At 38.4% G+C, this 22,224-nt stretch overlaps 1 protein-coding gene across 4 annotated transcripts in view; it reads left to right on the top strand.

Moving 5' to 3' along the window:
- ZBTB20 (zinc finger and BTB domain containing 20) overlaps positions 1–22,224 on the top strand; it is a 458,760-nt gene that overhangs the window by 19,665 nt on the left and 416,871 nt on the right. Inside the window, exon 1 of one of the 4 annotated variants that reach the window (XM_035314836.1) lies at positions 125–1,066. The exons of the other annotated variants lie outside the window; for them this stretch is intronic. The gene's annotated coding sequence lies outside the window, so the exon portion shown is untranslated. Of the gene's footprint in view, positions 1–124; positions 1,067–22,224 lie in introns of those variants that run through there. 4 annotated transcript variants of the gene reach the window in all.

Here is a 22,224-nt window from a genome sequence, read left to right on the forward strand (position 1 = left end):
CTTTTTGGTTGTAACCTGCTCCTTAATTTTGTTTGTGGTGAAGAAGCTGGTCAGATTGTTCATTTTGGTGTGGCTTCTACATGAAGATTAATGTTTGCACACAGTTCTGAGCATATCTAACTCTCTCTAAATTATCCCTGTAGGTGACTATTTTTACTTGTATTTTGGATCATTTCATGATGTAGCCACTAAAAATAAATGATCCTGGACAACAGATTAGACATATTTGTTGTTTTTTTGGGAAGAGCTAATGTCATTTTGGTGTTGCACAAGCTTTCCTCTTTATCTCTGTACAGCCGTAAGGTGTCCGTGACACTATTATTCTGGCCACTCTGTTGCCAAAAAGTTGTCAAGAAATTAGTGGAGAATTCAGAGAAGAGCAACAGAAGTTAAGAGGCTGAAGAGATTGAAATATGAGCAAAGATTACAAGAATTTATTATGTACAGTTTGGACTAAATGATGACTAAGACATATGATAACAATCCACAAGTATTTGAAGGGTGTAAAATATTAAGACAAAAAAAAAAAAAAGAATTATTTTAAGATGTTCAAAGGGGTAAAACTCGGCAAGGAAAAATTTCAGCATGAACCACAAAAACTTCCTGAGGAGCTGCATGTGCTGGACTCGTGGAATGGAGTCTACAAGAAGGTGGTAAAAAGCCTACGATTTCATGCACACAAGCACACGGGTCTGACTGTAAAGGTCAGGGTTCACCTGTTTCCTACATCGTGCTTTCCTGAGGGCCCCTGAAGAGTGAGCTGCAGCACAGGGGCTTCGTGCTGGTGGCAGCAGCCTGCCTGCAGATGCTATTTTTGTGGAGCAGCCCTTTTCCATCATATGGCTGTACATGTACCCATCCATCTGATAAGCGTAGGCAGAATCCAGCTATCAGCAATGGAATAATTAATCTCATTTTCAGCTCGCTCCCTGCTGAGGTGTGAGAAGTGCCCAGGGAAGAGGGTGGCTGAGATGACACTGCAGGAACTGGTCTGTTGGTGATGGTTTGCCCTTGGCAGCTGTCTTCCCACACGCCCTCCTGACCTGGAAGCAGAGCAGTTTCACAGGTAACAAGTGTGTGCCTGTAGGAAATCTGGACATGTAGTTGTCATAAGGACTTGCAGCCCTCTAATACTGGATGAAAACAAATGGCCCATCCAGGAAGGAAACTGAACACCACTAAACAGAGCAGTTCTTAAGAAACAAGACTCAAATAGGCAGAAGACTTGAGGAAATGTAATGAAGAAAGCATTTATAGTGTCCTGGCAGAGGACTGGAATGACGTCTTAGGCGTTTTCCTTTTCCTTTTACCCTCTTCTTTCATTTCTGTTGCTCGGTGCAATCGTATTAAAAGCTGTTTTCACTTAGATTTTTTTTCCCCACAATTTAAGAACCCTCAGCACCTATTTATTCATTCTGATAAAGACTGCAGGTTTACACTGTAGGCTTATTTTAATTAGGAGGTCTTTTATCGTCCTAGTGAATTGTAGTGGACTATTTTAAGCCTAAAAATATGTAACCATCCCAAGCACTGATTAATTTGGACGGTATTTTTGTTTAATAGGGATATCTTTACTGTTTACAGCTCATTTTGCACTCTTAATAGATACGGACAGGAGGAGTGCGGACTACAGCTCTTGTTCCCCACTCTGCCCTCTGTTCCTCATTTTTATTTTCGTGTGTGCACAACCATCATGCATGCCAGCTTGGGAAGCTGGCATCCCTCCTGTTAAGACCAAACTTGCTCTCTGTTGCAGTATAAATAGTGCTTGCTTCCAACTTCAGAGCAGTACCCATGTTGCATGCGTTCTGTAGCTGACTGTATTAAAGGGTTTTCCATGTAATATAAGGCTTTTATATTTGTGGCTTTAGATTTGCTGGACAACCCTGATCACGCATCTGGGGATAGGCCTTTAAGCTTGTCTGATATTAGGGGGCTGGAATATTTCAGTTCTGGCGTGGCTCCGTTTAAGAAGGTCCTACTTCACTGGCATGTACAGAAGAAAGAAAACCAAATGCCATTCTTTAAAATACTCCAGATATAAACCTGGGAGCACTCCCAACTTTGGTAATCCTACATTGTCTGTAAATCACTGGGAGCAGAGGGGGAAATTGCACCAGGTGAACCAGATGTATTTGGAAATGTCATTTAGTTTGCTAGTCTGGGATTTTTGATTTGATAAAAGCACTTTGTTCTGCTTTGTATAAAAGCACCTGGCCTAGCAAACTGAGACCAGTTGGTCAGACAGAGGCCACAGAGAAAAACAGTCAGGGGAGGCCTAGGAGGGGACTGATTTTTGATTATAGAAGTAAAGAGCCATTACAGACTTTGTGGGCAGCATGTGAAGTTTTGCCATGACCAATTAATCCTTGGGCTTTTGAAAACTGTTCTCTTAAAGTTATATGATAGAAAGCAATAGCTGTTTTCCTTAGACTTGCTAGAACTCTTATCTTTCCGACTGAAAATGCTGGGTTGTCTGCCCCAGTCATCCCCTTGGGAAGTACCCTTCCCATCCTTGCCTCTCTGGCACACGTGGCCAGCTGGAGGCTAAGCCCTGAAGAATAAGAATTATTTTATCCTTTTATCTGTTGCATTTCATTTTCAGAATTTGGATGGTCTGCTTCTGCAACACTGGCCACTGTTAGCTTCAGTAGGCAGGCTGGACGCACTCGAGCAAGTGTTGCAGAGAGGGATGCTGGGTTTTAGGGTTGTGCTGTGTTGCTACAGATCATGTCACCTCAGTGTGTAAACAGTCCAAAAATAAAAACAGCAAATGATACAAAAAGGAATCCGGTTATATTTTTATATCTCATTAAGTTTCGCTCCTCCTTGTGGTTTTATTGGCAGAGATATCAGGGGAGTGTATATCTGCATCTGAGAAGAGGCGAAAAGATTCGCATTGGTTGTGTGGGTGGACACTCTTTTGCCTTTTTAAAAATTTTATTTTCTATGGGGATTAAGTGGGAAGGGGTCTAGGCTCTCCCACACCTATCTCATTTGTGGATATCCTTATTTTATCACGTATAGAAAACATCTGTTGATTTCAGACTAGTTACGAGTATCTTGCCCAGGGGTTCTTTATTTAGGTACTCAGCTACAAGAGCTGCTGTCCCAAGCTGTCATACACAGAGCAGATTGCTTACTATTGCTGTGAGCCAAAGGTATAGGGTATAGGTGGGTGGACTTGTTTTTGAACCCTGAACTTTTCCTGTGCAGTAGTGACAGACGAGCGGGTTGGAAAAAAGACAAGGGTCCACAACCAGCAGCTTTGGGTCAAGGCACGTCCGTCCCAGAGCCATGCTTGAACTTGGGCTATGCCTGCAGGATACTGGCTTCAAGCGTCGACCTTTTTAGTCCCTGCTGTTTAATGTGAGCCCAATAACTAATTTATACTGTTCTCTTTTGGTATTTTAGAGATTCCTTGACTGCCTACCCTTAGTCTGCAGAGAACGGCCAGGACGTGGCTGGATGATTGTGTTGGAACTTGACCTGCATTTTCCATCTAGACACCCAGTGCAGCCCAGGTCAGGGGAGGGAGTGGGAAAGATTATTGCAGGCCTTTGGTTTTCGTACACATAGATCCACTGAGAAATTCCGTACCACGTGTTGCTGTTGTTGTTTTCCTAGCTTTGTGCTGGGATCCTCCAGCATGCTTAGCACCCACGTGGTTAATGGCTTTTCTGGAAATGAATTATGGCCATCAGAAATGCTAAAGCCCTATCCCAGATATGTTCCCACATCACGTTTAAGTTTATGCTTGTGATATGGTCCAGTCAACTTTTCTGGCTTTAAGTTAGAATGGCAAACCTTTTTCTTAGGTTCATCTGTAGGGAGTGTTTTATTTCTGTCAGATTTTGATCCTGAAAGCAGTGTTTTTTCAGACAAAAGCTATGGGTTTGATAGAATTGGAGTTATTATGACTTTTTATAGCCATAATCCTGTGCTGTAAGAATTCTGTTTGTTTCATGTCCCATATGTAGGATTTCTGTGTAGTTATTTATACCATACTTACTGGATCTGGGATGCATTCAGTAAGGGGCATGACTCCCCAGTGTGGATCTGCAAACATGACGATGCATGGAAAACTTCAGTTAGTATTTAATGAACTTCTTCATGTGTTCAGTGTGAGGACATTGCTTAGAATACAAGCCTTGGCAAGTAGAAGTATCAACTGTTGTTTTTGTTGTTGTTGTTTTTTAACTACTTAAAGCACTGAACTTAAGCACACTTGAACTAGTAGCTAGAGAAAAGCATGTGATTTCCTTAAAGTCATTTATCTAAGCTAGGATATTGTAAGATGGCCTTGCAAAAGCCAAAGAATGAGCTATTCCCGGTGAAAGAGTTTTAAAAAAATCTTAATTAAAGATATCCTTTAGTATGTATGGGTTGTGTTTATTCTTTCTCTGAAAACATCAGTGTTTTTATCCCTTCACTAAAGGTCTCTTTATACAGTAGACAAAGATCCATAAGGAAAACAAAAGACATTGCATCTGGGAATTAAAAAAAGGAGTTTTCTCCTTTGTTCCAAGTAACCTATACTGTTAATTCTAAAAATGAAATTGAATATTTTTCTAAAAACTTAGTATGCAGCTCATGCATTTCTGTGGAATGTCCTTAACTATTCACTGACTCACTCCCTATTCATTTATAACTAATATATGGCACTTTTATTGTGGTTTCTAAAGTATGGAGGTTATGTGAGTCAGATGCAATTTAGAATAGAGATTATCTTTAAATAATCAAAAACATACTTTGCCAAAAATACTTCTTAAAAAAAGAGGGGGGGAAGAAAAGGAAAGAAAGCATTCCGTGTTCTCAAAATGTGGAGAGCTTTTAAAAAAGATTTGTTTTCAATAAATAAGGGGGGAAGAAATGTTATGTAAACCTAAGTGCTTAGCAGACATCCGTTTACTTCCTTCAAGGAGACAAGGGGTTTTAAGATTTTCAGAGCTCATGAGAAAGGCACATCCTTGAGTACTAGCACCAAGGACGTGATGGAAGCATTTTTCCTTGAAAATTTGTAGCATGAACACATAAGGTTAGAGGTGGCATGAATGGTAACTTTCTTGAAGATTTTAATCAAGGACATTTTGGAGAATGTAGGCGTTTGGATCTATCCTTAAAAATAGGAAAACAAAGTAACAGAAAACAAACGAAAACATACGAAGAAAAAGAAATAACTCCGTGCCTACTCTTTCTTTTTTTCACTTCTTCCTTCTCCTTCTTAAGTTGGTTATGGTTCTGATAAAGTTTTTCATTAATGATACAGTGTTAGAAAGGACAATTGTTAATTTTTTTTTGCTGTGACTTTGAAGTCCGTTTGTTGTGACAGCTGTTAGGCTGGCATTTCCTGGACATCAGTGGTATTTTATGATGGCTTGCCTCCTTCCCTTCCTTCTTATGGCTTTTCTCAGAAAGGAATAGCAAGCTGGCAGACTTAGATTCCTGTATGAAAAAAGCAGAAGATGGATCATATTGGGCTATAGTTGAGAGAATTGTGGGGATCCAAAGAATCATCAGCTTTCTTGTAAGGCAGTTGGCAACATGATCTACAGACAGAATCAAAAAGATATCAAAGCTAGAAACTTGCACTCATCCTTCTTCTGATTTTTTTAAAGAGTTTGGTGCAGCAAAAAATCTTAACTGGCCTAACAAGTTGATACCAACACAAGTAGAGGCCACTTTATAATAAATGCATATTTGTGCTTTCATAAAAACTGTACCATTGGCTTAAAAAAATCCAAAATCCTTGCACAACAGTATTTTCAACAATATATCAAGCCTCATATTTTTCAATTACAACAGGGCTTTTTTCCTCTGCTGATCTTTTTTTTTTTTTTTAATAACCAAAGGAACAGATATGTCTTGGTTTTGAGCTTTAATCTGGTGCTTTGTGTACTCTGATGACCTCCTATTCACACTCTCTGTGACATGTCAATCTACTGCTATGGAAAGTGGGTGATTTGGGCTGTCATGAAAGTGATGATATGCTCATATATCCTGTGCACTTAGTACAGAAAAGTTCAAAGAAATGCATTAACCAAACGAATGAAATGTTATGGGAACCCATAATTCAGCTACCAAGTGTCTCTCTCCCAGTTCATGAGTGGTTCTTTGTCTGTGTTGTGACTTTAAATGTGAGCACCAGGTGTGAAGATTTCTGTTTATCTTTATTTAAGCAAAAACAAACACAAAAAAATTCAGAGCTGATGCAGATGATGAAATGTAAAGATGTGCGATGGGTTTAGTAAATAGTCATGGTGCATATGTCTAAACAAGGAAGGAGATTGTAGAATGTGGTATTAGTTTATATTGCTCTCCTTTCATTACTGTATAACCATCTGCCTCTCTGGCATGTTCCTTAAAATCTTACACTTCAGTTTGTAACCTTCAACACTGCAGTGGAGTTTCCTCTGCTGAGTTAGTGGAATCATCTAGATCGCAAGGTAAATACCGTCAACATCTACAGCAAATTACTATTCATAAAAACTGAAAGATAGGACTGACCTTTTTTTATCAGATGAAGAGACCTGTCTAGTATGTAACTGGAGAGGTGTAATATGAATGGGAGTCTGGGGGCAAGGGTATACTCCTCTTGGCACCAATAGGACTTCCTCTGTGGTCTTAGATGCATTACCCAACTGTTCTGCATGGCATCTCCCATCTGTAACGTGTAGATAATGCCACTTGCCTCCCTGGTGAGGATTTTGATCGTTAGTTAATGTTTGTAAGGGTCTGTTAAAATGCAAAGTGTTGTATAAAATATATATAAACGAATAAAAAATGTGTCGCCATTTGATGTCCTCAGTAAATTGAAGACTGTGTAAGTGAATTCTTCCTCCTTCATAATCCAGCACCTTTTATGTTATAGTTCAATGAGCTGAACATGGAAACATGACGTTGTGGAACTGTGCTTGTTTGAGGAAATCATGGTCCAACATCTTCAATACACCTTCCTGGTTTTCCCAAGGAACATTGTTATCATTTAACCCATTACTGAACCTTTCTTCTGGACATTTTTTTCTGAGGTTTTCCTTCAATTCAACTTGAGCAAATAGCTAGGAGATTTAGATTTACAAGGTTGCATCTCAATCCACCTAAACTTGCTAGAAATCCTGAAGAAAGTCAGTTTGGTTCCTGTAGACTGACTCTTGACAAATCCCTTTGGATGTGCCCAATGCTCTACTGAACATTGTGGTGAAGAATACAGAAACTTGTCCATGGATACAGACTTGAGGCTTTAGAATCTCTGTTCGGCATTTGTCATCCATAAATGGGTACAAGGATCAGAACAGATTCATGATCTGATATGTACTTTTACAACATAAAATCATAAAGTGTTTTAATCATTGGCATGCCTCAGTGAGTATGTGATGGTGGTTTTAAAAGTGGTGAATATTTCTTCTGAAGCATGGTCTTGGATGAAGGGTTAAAAGATCATGAAGGCCAAACTCATCTTAGTGGGTCTCTCTCTCTCTCTCTCTCTCTCTCTCTCTCTCTCTCTCTTTTTAATTATTATATATGCTTTTTGAAGAAAAGGAACTTGCAGCTTCTTGCTCAGGCGGTTCTTGAGTTGTGGTGTGGATGCTTTGAGGGTATAAACCACAGAGGAAGTCTGGATAAAATAGCTACTTAAAAAGAGATTAAGGGATTTACTTCAGTGCCTCTATGGGCTGTGATTTAAAGGGAGAAGAGCCCGCTTTTTCACATTGCAGCTACTTTTATTAGCTACAGGTTTTAACCTCTTGGAAGGATTCTCATGCCTTTCTATCAACCACTTTGGGGAGTTAATCCAGACCAGTCAACAGAACTGTTCATTGCCCTTGATTTCCTGGTAATTTTAAAAGCTTTCGGTGTCTTCTCTGGCCATTGTAACTCCATAGTCTTTTGGCATAGATGGTACTGATGAGCAAGAATGATAACTATACCTAAACTCCATTTTCCAGAGATTAAAAAAAAAAAAAAAAAGTTGGGGTGTGGAGGGAAGAAGGCATTACATAAACTGGAATTGAATACAGAATGATGACTCCAGTTCAAAATACTCTTTAAACTCCTCTTTTTATTTAGTTAATTTTTTCCCCTGTAGAGGTTTATTTGGGACAGAAGCTTAACTTTGTCTTACAACTTGCTGTGCCAGCGATGATCAGTGGGGACAGAGCATTGTCAGCCTGTACGGGTTTGGTGGCTCCGTCAGAATTGTACAATCACAGTACTCAGTAGTGTATTTTTTAGAAGTTTTTGATGATCTTTACTGGTAACTGAATTCTGCGTGGCAGATATATTGAGGATGGCATGATATTGGGCAGTTGAGATGGAAAGCTCAGTAGTGTTACCACTTTCAATAAGTGAAGGTTTTCCAGTAGTCCCAGAAGAACAATATTATCTGTCAGGTAGCAGATAAAGTTTGTGCTTGAAAGCATTTTCTCAGTTGGCTCTTATTTACCTGTATCTGCCTACCCTGCATTAGTAACCTCCTTACATTTTCTCTCCCAGAAGCTTAACTCTGTAATTGTTTCCTATTTGTACACATTTATTTTATCTTTTTCAAATGTCAGCTCAGTATTTCAATTAAAGATTCAATCATGCCTGAAGTTCTTACAATCCAGTTTCAGTAGTGGATCATCCAATTAGGAGATAATGTCCTCTGCAGTTCTGTGAGGCTTGGTTTACCTTAGGATTGGAACTACCCAAAGTCACTTTTGAAACTGAGTTGTTGATGCCTAAGTAACTTTTTTTTTTTTTTTTTTTTTTTTTTTTTTAAGTAAAATTTTGGAATTTGTATGTTGTGGCTGATTTGTTCTTCTGAGAGAGGCATAGGAGGTGAGTTTTAACACCTGACTCAGGTCATCCATGAAGTTCACCTGCTAGCTCTCCACGTGGTTCTGCTTTGTACTTTCTCAACTAATTCTGTCCAAGACTAGACTGCTGTTGAGAGAGAGGTTAGCTCTGCGCTGTGTAGATTTGAGCTAGTCTTTGTCACGTAAGCTTAGAAACCAGGACTGGTCCGGGGTTCTTTTGTTTTAAATCTGTTTTGTGTCATTGTGTAGACATTGCCTCTGTGACCCAAAACTAATTGCCTGATGAAGAGGAGTGGGATATTCCCTTTGTCTTCAAGTAGTTTTAGCTAAGAATGGGATAGACTGGGTTGATGACACTAAAGATCCTGTTGAAGTGAAAATAATAATTAGTTCTCTTCTGTGCCAAATGTGAACTTGGAATTGGCATTCTTATGCACTGTTCTTCGTTGTGTTCCTTCATCAAGAAGGCATAACAGCAGCAGATCTCAACTTTAAAAATGCCTGTGAGCACATTCGCTTTGACGTTACTGAGGCACTCTGCCACCATTTTGGATTCTCCACTGAAGTTAAATGAAGACTTTAAGACTTCTCTGCTCGCTGCAAAAAGTGTACTGCACCAGCAAGTCTGTGAGCAATTCGAAGCGAAGAGACTCTGTGGAGTCTCTGAGTGCAGCATTGTGCAGGACAAAATAGATGGCCAAATAATCAGATGCCTGCTGTCAGCCTGCTCCCATTGTCTGTGATGATTTATGCTTGCTGAGAAACTGCCTGGTAGGGCTGAATCAAAATGTTAGGTTTCTGTGCTGGCCCATGAACATCACTTTTGTTTATGGTCTCGGTCTTGCCTGTCAAAGGGCAAAGAGAATTTGATTGATGCTATGATCATAGTTGCTTTTTTACTTGCCATCTTTCTGTTTCTTAGTCTAGGCTGAGTGTTCATTAATGGGTTCCTTTGGAAGGCATAATGCTCTCTTTCTTTGGAAATATTTAATAAATGCAAGTAAAAACTCAACACAATCCAACCCCTAGTGGTTTCTATCATGTAACTTCTTCTAATATCTTAAATTTCATTGTAGTTGCTTTTAACCAAAACCAGCCAGTTTCAAGTCTATATTAAGTCCACATTAAGGTCTAACTTCTTATTTTTGGTCTAAAGTTTGGAAATAGAAGTGTCCGATACTCAGAGAAATATATATATGTGTATATATATTTCCGTGTAAATCAAATCCAACTTGATGGATTAGGTGGGTTTGGTTTCAGTTATTATGAGTGGAATAGTAGTGGTGTTGGAAGGAAAACGGGTGAAAGGGACAAAAGCTGTGGATTCAAGCTGGCAGACTGTATTCCAGAGACCTTAAAGTACTCTTTGAAACTTTCGGAAGGTTTAGGTCTGAAGATTAGGGCTCAAAAATGCAAATAAAAAAATAAATGTAGAAATACTTCAGGTTAAATCTTTTCAATCTGGTTTTCTCCATGCTGCTTTCCAGCATCCTGTGTTTTCTCTTTGCATTCCATTCCCTGAAACCCTTTTCTACTTTAAGAAACTGTTGAAATGCTTATTTTATGATCAGCACAGTATTTAAAGTTCTCCAACTTTGGAGGCAATGAAACCAGTGTTATGCCCTTTATTTCTAGCCCTACAGCTCCCTAAAACACTGAGAGAGGTAAAGATGAGAAAAATATCTTCTATTCACATATCCTGTAGCTTTTGTTCAGTACAGCATAAACATCATCCAAAACTACTCTATTTTTTAACATGAAAAGAATTTCAAAATACTCATCAGGTCTGACAGACTGTATGAAGATACTATCCCTGCATAATTTAAAGCATCAGATGTATCTTCCTCCATCCCCTCACCCCAAATTACCTGAAAATGGGTTTTGTAATGAGGATAACTTTAAACAGAAGGCTGCTGGATACTGCCATAAATTTAATTCTATATAATTAAATACAAAAAATCAAAACCAACTAACCAACCAAAAACAAAGCAAAAAACAACCAACCAACCAACCAACAAACAAACAAACAAACCACCACCTTATCTTTTAAACTAAAACTATGTTTTTAAAATGCAAATAAACCAGCTGTTTTAGAATAATCCAAGTAGAGATTAATAAACCAGCTGAGCTAGAACCCTTGGCCTCATATTTACTATCAGAACTTTAACTTAGATGTGGAACTGGAGCATGGTAAGATTGCCACTTGCTAAACCTAACAGCATATGTGCAGGGTCTACGGATGAACCCAATTCTCCGCAGCCAATGGCTGGTGCCCTGAAGTATCAATCATTCTTTTTTTATGACAAACTATTATTATATACTGCGTTTGCCAAGCTCTTGTGCAGAGATATCACAGCCACTTTGGAAATCTTTTATACTCTTCTCTCTCAGAGAAAAAAAAAATAAAATCTTAGGTCTTGTTTGTAGTGAAGTGAGGTTTCTGTGTTTATACATTAAAGCACCACATGTTTGTCTAGTGGAACCTGAGAAGAATTCTCATCTCGACATAGATTTGAAATTCACTGGTCTGTTTTGTACCTTGAAAAGAGACCTTTCCAATCAGTGGCCTTCTTGAGTAAAAATGCCATGAGCTTGGTGTAAAAGGGAAAAGATCCAGACTAGGAATGGTCATTTCCCTTCCAGGTGACATCTGGAGGGCAGTGGGATATGGTCGGGCACTATTGTTGGAATCATCTTTTGGCTGTGAAAGAAGAGGGGAAACAGGAAATTGAAACTTATCTTCTCATCTTTTCTGAAACAAAAATGCTGAAAGAAATCTCCAGTATGTGCAAAAGTCAGGGCAGGATGCAGATTACTGGAGGCCCCATAATTCCTCCAAGGTGTGAGGCAAAATGGGAATGTAAAGTTTAAGGTCTTGATTTTCTCCACCTTCCCTCTGCACCCCCAGGCTTTAATTTTCAAGAAGCCAAAAAAGAATTGAGATTTCAGTCCTGTTATTTGAAGCCTAAATCAGAGGACTTGATCTCTGCTTTGCTCCACTGAATCCCTCTGAAGTGAATGCAAATGGAAGAAATTGGATCTGGTGGAAATCCACCTCCAAAGCCCTGGTGTTGTTCCAACTTTTGCTGCAGAAGTGAGAACTTCTGAATTACCCTTAATAACATCGGGCCCAATATAAACGTGCAATATTTCAGAGGTGCCTAAAGGTTAGGCACCTCTTAGGTTTCTGCTTAAATCTCCATGTATTTACACTGAGGCCAGCTGGGGGGCTCCTACACCGTCTGGAGATCCATTTGGACCTCTCTCTTCCATTTAGAGCTTCTTTCCTATTAAAAAATAATAATCATCATGCTTCCCTTGAAATTTATTCACTCTTCCAGTGAAGCTCAGTAGACAGCAAAAGGACTTGCAAACAAGTGTGTGCAAATACATCAGAGAAAGTGATATTTAATCATCGTATGCAGTAATGTTGACACTAGTAGAGATTACGTTTGGTTTTAGAGTTTTTAAGAGGTTTTACCAAATTTTATTAACAATTTCCTGGGTTTTATAGCATTCATCAAAAAAAATTGCCTCGCCAAAGTAATGGAAACTTCGAGAATGCTTTCAGAATGGTCAGCTGCCTTAGATCCAAGTCCTTTTACCCCAGATGGAGAACAACCATGTTGAAATCTTTTATTTGACTAAGGTCTTGAGCCTCACGTGTCTCAGGTGAAAACCTGTATCTTTTTTCTCTTTCTTAGTTTTTCATGAAAGACTCAGGAGATCTTTGTTCTGTTGTGATACAGAATGGGAAAAAATGAAACTATAAAGTTTCATGGAACAGGGGGGAAATTAGATCTGTTCTAGAAGATGCTGAAGCATCAAAATTTTAGAGCATGCAGTGTTGTGTGAACCATGCTCTGACCCATATTTAACATACAGGAGTTGGAGCCGGGAATGTTGGTATGGTGCTAGTGCTGTAGCAGGCAAACTGGGGGATACAGGGCCAGTCACAAACACAGTGCTGTGCCACGTCTGCTTCATATTCAGCCAAGCCTGAGGATTAGTTTGTGAAGTCTGTCATGCACTTTCACCTCTTCTCTTTAGGCCACCATTCAGAAATAATACTGTTACCTTGTTCCCTACTCTGTCCCTCCTACCAGTAGAAATGATAAAAAATACTCATACACGGGAATAAAAACTGTAACTAGTTTTACAGCATGCAGTGTTGATTGACATTGTATGCATGTCTGTATATATTACAGTATTGAAAATAGTGATATTTACACACTTCTGAAAAGATCAGACTGTTACTCCATTTTCTTTTCCTAGTGTCCATTTCATAATGACTACAAGCAAGGCACTGTTATGCTTCTTCTGTGATATTTATTGGATCCTAGTTAAGTAGGATATTAAGGATTTTCCCTGAAACTACTGACTGCAACAAAAGAACATGAATTTGGAAAGAGGAATTATGTAATGCAAAAATATACCTCGATCTTACCAAAGTATAAGGTAACCCATCTAGACATTGTTTGCTGCTCTTTTGCTTTGTTAAAGTTTGTTTATACTCCATTCAAAAGTACAATTAAGAGGTTATTAGAATTGCACTGAGAAGAATTCAGCATTATGGGACTGGAGAAGTCAAGAACATTTTGTTTTCAAGGGGAGACTGGCAGCTTAAAATCATCACTTTCCTTTCTTACTATTGTTAGTTGTGTGTAGTGCTTTCATAGCTGAATGCTGAAGAAAAAATTCTGTATATTGTATGTTTGATAGGCCTTTGGTTGAGGCACTTTGTCTTCCTGGTATATGTATTTCACATTGTATGTTGATATCTTACACAGCTACAGAAGAAGGAAAAAGCAATAAGAAAAGTGGTAAAATAAAGACCGTGAGAGGGGAAAAACTGAAGACATGTTTATAAAACTAAACATTCATAGAGCATCTCAGGAGCAAAACCCAGATCTCTGCCTAACTAATTTTATTTAAAAAGGACTAGATTTTATATGGGTGGTACATCAAGTCACTGTATGTTATGACTTATATGTATGTTGAGGGTATGTGTTATATCTTGCAATGGCGGCGGAGCATATATTAGACCTTATATTTTCTGCACATGCTAGTATTTTTGTCATAGGTATTGAGCCTATCTTGGCTCAATAGTGGTAAACTTTCAGAACTGTATTTTATCCTGTATTATGATTCAAAGGCTTTTGGCAGCTTTTTGAGGAACTGTTACTCAGTTATACTTGGTTATTTATGCATTTGGTGGTGTGCACTTCAGTATCTCATCAGTCCACAAGGCATCCGTAGTAGTAGCAGCCCTGCAGAAAGTCCTACAACTTCCTTTTGTGTGGGCATGTCACATCTTGTGGGCAACCAGGACATGGGGGAGAGAAGCAATGCTGGTATGTATTCAGGTTTCACTTTATTTTGGAGCTGAATGTTGTGTTGAGTGTTAGTTGCACGTCTCCATTGCACTTAGGAAGTGCAATGGAGACGTGCAACTTCTGCCACTCACTGTCACTCCTATTTCTGTGGCTCATCTTTTCTGACACTGGCTTTTGGGAGCGAGACAATGTGAAGAAGAGCATCGAGTGAAGAGCTCCTGAAGCAGCATCCTGCCTCCGAGATCAAGATAATTGCCACGTTTGTAATGCATCTTCTCATATATCATCTAATATAAAAAGAAACCTAGTCATTGGTCCTGTTCTGTTGAAGGCAATAGCAGAATAGTCATTATCTTCATTATGACTCAGGTCCCAGTCCTGTACACGATTTCAGAGGATCCTTTTTGGAGGGTCCTCCTTTTCCTTGTGTGCTGACCATGCTGAGATCCTGTCCGTACCTTACACCAGCTGAGCAGTCCTCACGACAGCTTTTGTCATGCATCTTCCATCTCCCTCTGTTTACCTCACTATTACCCCAAAAGTAAAAGCTTAATTTTGTTAGTGTAATTGGGTGGGTAGTTCATCATTAAGTAGTTTTGTTTGTTTGTTTGAAGGATCATTATTCATTCTGGGTGGAGGTGTTTGGCTTCAGTCACATTCATCTATCTGTGTCCGTGTTTCAAGGATTTCCATGGTATTGACATTTCCATCAGAGGAATTTGAAGAATGTTCAATTGCATACAGGCTATGAAACATATTTACTTCTTCTTCTTCTTCTTCTTTTTTTTTTTTTTTTTAATAGTCTGCCAACTGTTCCTTGCCAAACTTTAAACAGGGCTGCTATGACTCTTAGATATTTTTTATAACTACTATATTGTAATATATACAAATAGTGCACATGCAAATAAAAGCTCATACCGTAGCAATAGAAGACAGCACTAGATTTTATCTGGAGGATTATTGTGGGCCTGTTTCTAATTTATATAATGTTTTCGTTAATAGCAGTACCTCTTTAAAATGCCCAATAAAACAGTGTAGCATTAGTTTAAATAGAAATTTCAGTCATTTTAGATATCCCCCTGTTGTAACAGGTCAGGCTTTTAACAGATGTCTCAATAACTTTGCTATTAGCAGGAATATTTCATGAATTAAAATCAGGCCTTTTTGTCTCTGTCACTCATTGAAATGACCTACATATTTGGCAGATGGAGAGGACTTGCTTGTGCATTAGTACTGATGGGTAGGGTTTTTTCATTTGTGTATTTTTGGAGAAGAAAGATTTAACATAAGTTAACATCGTTTATTTTTTATTAGTACCATGCTTCAGTTTCCCTTTACAGAAAAATCATATTACGCACATCTTGCCTTTTAGGCGTAGACAACATCTAGGACATTTCTCTTGGGCACCAACCTTCTGCCTTAATGTAAACCTTTCAGTGAAGCAGTGGACAACTTTTTTTTTGCAAGCGTATGGACTAATGGAGCCGAAGTAGAAGGTGTAATAATTCAGTCGCTGAATAGGCTCTAGATGAAACCTCCTCCTGAGACCTGCACCCTCCCAGGCCTTTCTAGGGTGCAGATTTGTCTGCTTATGTCTTTCCATGCCTCTCCCTGGCATAGTGGCAGTTTCAGCATTATGCTAACGGTCTCGCTTAAAACAACTCACAGGCATGTTATGCCAGCACGTGTTTCTGTGTTCTTTGAAGAATCAAAAAGGACCTCTTGAGCTGGAAATTTCATTGACTCTCACGATGACAGCAGAGCCTGAGGCCTGCTGTGAAGAGGCAAACTACAGAGAGAGATTTAGTTGTAGATTTGGTCTGTTTATCTATTGCAAAATCACTCTCTGGCGTCCTGTGCACTAGTGAAGGTTGAAATGATTGCTTATTATTTTTGTTGTAAGTTTGATTGGAATATAACTAATTACACGAGCAAGTACAAAAGCTTCACACATAAATGTGCTGCCTGAGAAAGCAATATATCCCACAGTCATTAATCAAGAGATAAAAAACACTATGGGATCAAGTGAAGTTACTTGAGGGATACATTTGACTGGCTATCCTTTTTTTTTTTTCCTTTTTTTTTTTCCTTTTTTTTTTTTTTTTTTTTTTTTCTCTGTGTATAGTATTGGTGGTAGTCAAGGAAGTACTAAGTTTCTGTGATTTCCATTGACATCAATGAGAGCTGCAAGTTCTTAACATTTCTTCCAATCGGACTGTTTGAAGTCAAGTGTATCAGGACTGTCTGATCATATTCAATGACATTTGTCCAACAAATTCACAAAATAGGTAGTTATGGACACTAAAATGGTATTTTATTGCTGAAGATTTTCCTTGTTTGCTTCAAAGTTTAACTTTTTGTACTGAATAAGAGCAGTTTACAAGTTAGTCAGCAGACAGGGGAGTTTCCCCAGTGAACTCTCAAATCATAAGGTTATGCCAGGGATTGAAGAGAGAAATCACAAAAGGTATTTTGTTACTGTAACACAGCCTACACTGTCTGGGACTGTAAGTGGAGATATAGGTGAAATAGTTATGTGATGATGATGATACTACTAATAATAACAAGAAGAAATACTGCAAATTTAAACTCTTGGCTGAACTAGTTGCTTAGGTTAATATGGACAAATGTATACAAAGAACTTGGTTTGCCTCCTTGGAACTTTAGGTCTTTTTATACTTAACTCAAGTAGAAGCTGAAGTCTGTCTGTCATGCTGGCCTAGTTCATTTTAACTTTTAAGACATACTGTCAAGGAGCTTCCAGTGATAGAGGAACTGCCATCGTTCTGCTTGGTCTGCTCTTTTATGTGCTTTCCACCTGTGCACTGTCACAGGAAAGTAACTGAAAAGAGAGCGAACACCTTTTGAAATGAAAACCATAATTGTTGGGGTAAAAAAAAAAAAGAAAAAAGTCATGGGGTTAATCATCATCTTTATGCATATCACTGTTCTCAGTGTTCTCTCTTAAATGGGAAAGGAGTTTTGTGATTTATTAGAGATTTTCCTGTAACAGTGATTCGAAACACAGTCCCATAGAACACCACTGGATGTTTATTATTTATGTATCTAAGTCAAGGAAAAAAAAAAAAAAAGAAAAGTAATGATACCCTTCTAGCATTATCTTTTAACTCTTTTTCTCCTTGCACAAAGAATGACTCTAAGGAGTAGGGAAGACACTTAGGCAGAGGCAACACGGGAAGGGATGTGGTACACCCTGCACCCATTAACACTGTCAATTAGCACCATTTATCTTGAAATTTGTCCAGCTTGGAACACAAAGTATGTACATCAGGGTTTGGGCCAGACAGAAACACAGAAAATGATGGTATTTGTGGAGACACTAGCCAGTGTGGGGGTGAGAGCAAAGGCACACAGTAATTCTAAAAAGAGCTGCATTTTTTGTGTGTGAAAATTTGATTATAAGATGATTCTTTCAACATAAACACAATTCTCTAAGGACTTATTAATGCTTCAGTAGCATAGTGAAAAGACACTAGTGCAGTCCGCTTTAATAGCTTTCTGGCTTGAACCCCAATACATAATGTTCTAGTAATAGTTTATGGGTGACTGCAATAAATTGGTAGCAAGTGTTTTCCATTTTTTGGCTCTTCTTATCAGATCTGCTGGTGGAACATTTTGTTCTGAGAATATTGCAAAGGCAATTGATCTGCTTTGGATATGTGCTCAAGAGTTTTGTGTCTTTTAAAATAAATGTATATATAAGCTTTTTTGTCATGTTCTGAGATGTACACTGTAAAAGCTGGGGGCCAGTAAAATGTTACAGGGGATCTGAGCAGTTGGTTAAACCCAGCAGGACTCCACCTAGCCAAACTAATGTTATGTAAGTGCTGCCAAAAAGGCACAGTTTTCCTCCCCCCCGCCACTTCCCTTCCCAATACTTTCATTGTTCTGGTCTTTTCGAGTAACAGTGGAAAATTTGTTCCTGTCCACGAAGGAATAAAGATCTTTCACACAGGTTCATTTTCAACCCAAAAGGCTTTTTGAACTAGAAAGGAAAGTAAGATTTTTTACACTTTGTGGTGAGGAAAAGAACCACTTCTGATTAGAGATGGGCCTGCAATGGTCACCTTTGATTTCTATTGGATTTGGAGCTGAACTTGACTGTAATTACAGAGTGCGATTCCATGGCCTCTATTATGCAGGAGCTGTTTCCTCTTGGTCTTCAATTAATTCACAGCTCCAGATCATCTCTATAGTGAGCCTAATTGAAATATCCTGCTTTCATCTCCACTCCCACAACTAGAAGATGAGTTTGGTGGCTGAACTCAGATCAGAAGTGCCTAGCTGGTTTCTGTGTGTAAGAAGCCAAAAAGAAACCATCAGCTTGATTGCCTCTGGATTTTTATCCTCTGGTTATGACAAATAAAATCAAAGGTACAGAGCATCAGACAGTAAGCAAACATTGCCAATTATCTGGTGAGTTGTGTTGATGGACATCCAGTGTTTGTTCCTAGCCCCGCTTCGTTTTCTTTAAACAAGCTAGCATGCTGGCTCTTTGCACAATCACCCAGAATAGTTTGTAGACGAGGTTCAAAATGAAAATGGGTACATTTCTCTAAGATAACACTAAACACATGCAAAATTAATGGACAGCCGAGTACCTCCTTCATTCCTTTAGTCTTCTGCATATACTGGAACATTTGTTTTGTATAAAGGTTATATTGCAAAGATACTGGACTCGGGGCAAAAATCAAGTCTTAAGGAATGTAAACTAAAGTCTGGAGATCTCTAAAGCACAGGGTGAATAGATACTGGAGAAATATTTGAAGTAATTAAATGTGGACTTTGCCCAGTTAATGTTAAAAGTATCCCAGATGACAGCAGGGGAGTCAGTTTGGTTGTCACATCAAGCTGTAGAGAGAGCTGGAGATGAACATAAAGTACCAAAAACCTGGCCCTGAGACAATAAATGGAAGTGCAAAGTGAATGAGAGTGAGAACTGATGAAGGAAGTTAGAAACAGAGAAGTGCAAAGTAAGGGTTGCCATGCCAGAACCATTTTTACTTATTTTTTTTAGTTATAAGCCTAATAAATATCTTCTCACGTAAGTATTAACCATGTTATAAAAGCATGGTATGGATGTATTGAAGGAGAAGAGCATCTCCTTCAACAGGGGAGTTGAGGTGGACTCTGACCACTGTGGTTCAGTGCTAGTTTTAGGCAGATCCCATCCTGTGGGTCTGGTCTGCTTTCACTGTTCCTTTTTTTCTTGTTGTTTACTTATTTAACAGAGGAATTAAGATCATTCTATCAATGACTTGGGGGCACTGCTCTAAAACAGTTTGATTTTCTTATTTTCCAAGGGGAAAAAACAAAACAAAACAAAACAAAACATTTTCAGTGACTGTTCTGGGAATCTGTTGCATATTGCATTTGTGGAAGAGCTGCAGTTTTCTGTCTTACATCCTACATAACGGAGAAGAGGCTTCAGGCAGCGCTGCTAACAATACACTAGGCTTTCTGTTTCTCTCTGCAAATAGAAATACATCCCATTTCCTGTTAGGGATTCTGGGCAGCATTGTCCAATAGGTAATTTCCTGTAGTAAACATTACAATAATTAGAGTTACCGTTCCAGAGCACTGAACTTTCAGTGTCTTTTTATTATTGCATCGCAGAAAGCATACAAGAAGCAACCTCAGTCGGATGCGGCTATTGTTGTTCGTTTCAATTGTGTTAAGGCAAATATGCAATGTGAAGAATGTAGAAACTAGACAGTCCTGTATTTGTAACCATTTACATTATTAACATGCCCTTAAAATATATGTGCAAGAACAAACATGCAACTCGAGACAGAAGCTGAAGAGGTTAATCCAGCAAGAACAGTTAAAACCCATTTAAATGAGTTTAGAAAAATACATTACAGACAACCAGCAAGGTCTAGTGCAATAGATAATATTAAAACGAGCATAATATTTAAATTAGCAAAATTTAGAAATGTGGTGATGTTGAGAATGCCCTGCAAGAAGACTCTGTGAGATTTCGTTCACGTTGTTTGTGCTGGCTTTTAGAGGGCAATATTTTCTTCATTTTATTTTGGATAGGTCGGAAACAGAGAATTGGAGGGAGCATGTTCTGTTTAAAACAGAAAGAGGGAAAAGAAATTCTTGAGGTATCTTCTTTATGTTTACTGTATTTCTTCATTGTATAAAGTGGTCTACTTACAGTGCTGTTATGTGTTTGGAATAAACAGTAGAGTGCTATATTTCACTGTAAGGTCTGTCTATAGAAAGTGCTGGCTCTGAGATCAGCTGTTTACATTTTTTTGAAAAAGCTCCCATCTGTTACATCAAACTTGTTAATATAGGTCTACAGGATACAATAACATTAATGCTCTAAGTATCCAGATGAAATGTCAGAGTCCAGTTGCATACACTGAATTCAAATGTGGCAGTGTCCTGAAGCCACCCCTTCTACTAACAGGCCATTTAATAATCTGTAAGTATCTATAGATGTCTAAGTCTTTGAAGGTCTGTGAGGGGCCAGATGTACAAATGCAGTTACAACATCCAATCCTCACAAAAGCTTTTTCACCACACTAGCATGACCACATAAAATTTGGCCTCGTTTTTTTTTTGGCTCTGCAGCTACAGCACCATCAAGACCTATTTAAAGTGAAAATAGGCTTGGTAAGGGAAATCTCTGAGCTTCACGCTGTTCCTGGTAAAGTAAAATACAAGTGATCGAATAAACAGGATTATACCTTACTTTCATGTATATTTTACCATTTATTAGCAAACAAACAAAAAACAGACTTAGTGGCTTTTTTTTTGTTTCTTTTTTTGTTGTTATGGTTTGCTTTGTTTCAATTTAATACATAACAGAGTCCTTGATATTTTAATTTTTTGTATGAGCTGCTATAATTTATTCTTATAGTGGCCATCTGACTAGAATGAAGATGTATGCCCCTGTTTTGATCCTTGTAATGATGGAGGGTGAAATGTAAGTTTGTTATATTACCTTCTTGTTTCTACTCTTTTGTATCCATGGTTTTTTAATTTACATTGCATTGTGAATGAAAACCCTTATCTTCTGCTATGTTTTTTTCCTGCCACTCAAATTTTGCATCAACACAAAAGGTTTGTTCTTCAGTTCGTGTTCAGTATTTGGTCACGTTCATTATGAGGTGCATCTAGAATACACAGATCACATAATATACATAAAATATCATTTCTCACTGCTTTTTCCTTGATATCTTATTATTAAGGGCTATTTTTTAGTGGATAGAAACTCAGTCTATGCATAAAACTGCCTTCAAATGAGCTTTGCACATCTAATCGTATCTATTTTTATTCCCAAATGCTCAGTGATCAACAGTGATTTCAAGTAGAATGGTTATAAATCATACTACTCATAAACACGATGCAACTGGCTAAATAGGACCAAACAGAGGGTTAATAGTCCAACAATAATTAAAATAATCCTCTTCAATTCAGTAATAACTTTGGCCACCTGCCTTCATCCAACCCCCAACACCACCCTCGGTACTCTTTAAAAAATTATTCACATTACAGACAATCTTGTGTAACAGATTAACATAACGTATCTGGAACATTACTCAGATTTTTGGGCAATGGCAATCTGAACATGTTCATAAGTTAAGCTTTTTTTCTCAGACAGCATCCTGCTGTTAACTCTTGACTTTGTAAATTGGTGGGGCTCTGTGTAACCGGAAAGTGCTGCCTGTGGTATCACACGGAGGGTTGTGAGGGAGTCTGCTGAGCAGAAATCCCACGTTACAAGGGGTTTACACCGATAATATTGTAAGGACTGAATTTTTACCGTCACTTTCAGGTTTGAATGGCTGTGATACCTATTTGATGTATGATTTTAGTCATGATAGTGGGTGACACAAATCTGGATGCACAGTTGGGTGTGTGAGGTAAACTTCAAAAACAAGGGTTTTTTTCATTGAAAAAAGAAGATGCAATGCCAGTGGTTCAGTGTTAGGAAGCCTTTTTTCCTTCTGTTCTTTATCTCACCCTGACTTGTTTTTCAGATAAGTTTTTCTTGCTTGCAAAGTGGGAAGCATGCCAGGGAGAATTATGATGGAAAGTGTTTGGGACACCGG

The sequence above is a fragment of the Oxyura jamaicensis genome, chromosome 1 (genome assembly GCF_011077185.1).
Source record: "Oxyura jamaicensis isolate SHBP4307 breed ruddy duck chromosome 1, BPBGC_Ojam_1.0, whole genome shotgun sequence".
NCBI lineage: Eukaryota > Metazoa > Chordata > Aves > Anseriformes > Anatidae > Oxyura > Oxyura jamaicensis.